Raw genomic sequence first — 2500 nt, 5'->3', positions numbered from 1 at the left:
TCTTGTATATTGTTTCTTATATAATTATAGATTGTAGAATTGATAACATTGCTGAAATCTGTAAAGGATTCGTTTAAAGTATATTACACTGGACAAGAGGAATGGAAGAGGTAATTCTTAGGACAGTTTAATTCATAATGGTCATTTGCAAATTAGATGATCCTAAGACGTAATTTACCCACTGTTATTCCTAGATTTTATTGAATTTTATATAGAGTTTTTATGGTTCAACAACAGTAATATATTGGTCTTCTGTCATGCAGTTGTTCTAAAAGCATTTCAAATCTCCATATGTTTGAGAGTAAACATTATTTGAAGCGAAAATGAAGTCAAGTTGGGTATTTGCTTTCAAGGACAATATATTTCATTATGTTGAAGAAAAAAATTTTTTCTTTCATCAAATTGCTATCCATTAAAGGTTTAAACCCCGCTCAAGAATGGCAGAGGCAAGGGATAGTGACATTGCCCTATCAAGTAGGACAATGCCCTAGAGACCATATATACATTTAATCAGTGACAAGCCCCCTCTCCACCTAAGTTATGACCAAGGAGAGCCAGACAATGGCTACTAATGACTCAGCAGATAGAACTATTGGCTTCCCCAAAGTCTTCATCCTTACCTCACTAGGATTGTGAGATTACTGCGACCAAAGGAACTAACGTGTTTGAGCGTGACTCAAACCCCAGTTTTACATTTATCAGTCAGGGACGTTAGCACATAGGCCACCACTAAAAATAAAATAACCCGATGTATTGGTTCCATTAATGAGATACTCTTCTAAGGTCATCCAAGAAGAAGGAGAAGAAGAAGAAGATGATGAAGAAGAAAAAGAAACGAGCAAGATTGTAAAAAAAAAAAAAAATGAGTAAAGAGGCACTTACTCATCTTCTCCTGGTTTCAAGGATTGAACTTGATAAATGTGTTTCAAGAGAAAAATTAAGTGGTCTCTATATCTCTGTTGCACTGGCCTGGTTTTTATCACGATAAACGACTCGTGAGCTGGAAACAAGACAGAACAGCTACGAATTATTGCGAAGAAAGATTTTATGAGCTTATCTAGACAGTGATCCAATATGGTAAACTACTTCATAAATTTAAAGATAAGGGATTTATTTTTATAAACTGAAAGGAAAAACTTTATTAGAGATGGTTTATGAACTCACACATGGAAACAGGCATATATATATATATATATATATATATATGTGTGTGTGTGTGTGTGTGTGTGCGTGTGTGTGTGTGCGTATGTTTTATATATAATACAACTTCAGAATAAAACACAACCTTTCGGTCATTTTAACATATAAATTATAATTGCTTAATCTTTGTCGACTATGAAATTTAATTTCACTCATGCCTCCTACGCACTTTTTGTTCTCCTGAATACTAAAACAACTAAACCAGGGTTTTCTTAGTATCTACCCTACTAATTCTAGTTCATCTTAGCATTTCCAAATTATACACTATTCTTAATAGTCTATAGCTGACCATTCTCTCCACATGAACAAAAGCATTTAACAACTTTCTAATCAATTCATTTATCTAAGTTATTTTATATTTTTTTACAATTCTTAATATTAATGATATCTGATGTCACATATACTATCTAAAGAGTTTATTTTAATAGCTTTTGCGGCTCATTTCACCTCTATCTAGGAAGATTAGTAAAAAAAAAAGCCTTTAATTCTTTTGCACATACCATTTTACTTCTTAGGGCTATGATGGCCTACTGGAAACATACCTTTCTAGCCATCACCGGACTGGGGTTCGTGCCCCGCTCAAGCTTGAAAGTCCCCTGTAGTGTCTGTAACCTGACCATCATTTTGAGCTAAGGATGGAGAAGTTAGTGGACACTGCGGTCTCCTTGCTAAGACATCAGTAAACATTGCCTGGCCTTCACTGGACCTAGCTTTGTTAAAGAACGTTGATGGGCTTTGATCATATGTATATATGGTCAGTCTCTAAGGCACTATCCTGTCTCTAAGGCAATGCCTCATCCATTCATAAACGGCCTTTAAACCTTTAAAGTTATTTCTAAGATTTATATCATCTCTCGTCTTAACAACATTCCTTATACCTATATAATAGTATTTACATGAATATTCAATTTACATGTGCCATTAACATCATAGATTGTATAAACATGCCAGTTTTTTCTAGCCACTCAAAGAACTGCTGAGGATTACTTTAGTTCTATCTCGTTTACCTCTTAAAAGATATTTTTCCGCAGGGATAAATTTTCATTCTAATGAGCCACATCACGAAGGTTTATGGGACGTCATGTTTATCGTGTGTGCATCATAAAAACGGAGGTAACTGAGTTTGAAGGAAATTTAAAGAGAAGGTTCAACGTGGGGGACTTCTGCACTGCTGATGCATTCTCAGGGAGGAGATGAACGCCCTACGAAGTGATGCGATGACCTATGAATGTCGTTTCCTTTGCGTTATAGTAGCCTATTGGAAACGTTCCTGTCTAGCAAGCTTTTGGACTGGGATTCA

The sequence above is a fragment of the Palaemon carinicauda genome, chromosome 1 (assembly GCF_036898095.1).
Source record: "Palaemon carinicauda isolate YSFRI2023 chromosome 1, ASM3689809v2, whole genome shotgun sequence".
NCBI classification, from domain to species: domain Eukaryota; kingdom Metazoa; phylum Arthropoda; class Malacostraca; order Decapoda; family Palaemonidae; genus Palaemon; species Palaemon carinicauda.
Note: the sequence above shows the minus strand (reverse complement) of the source record.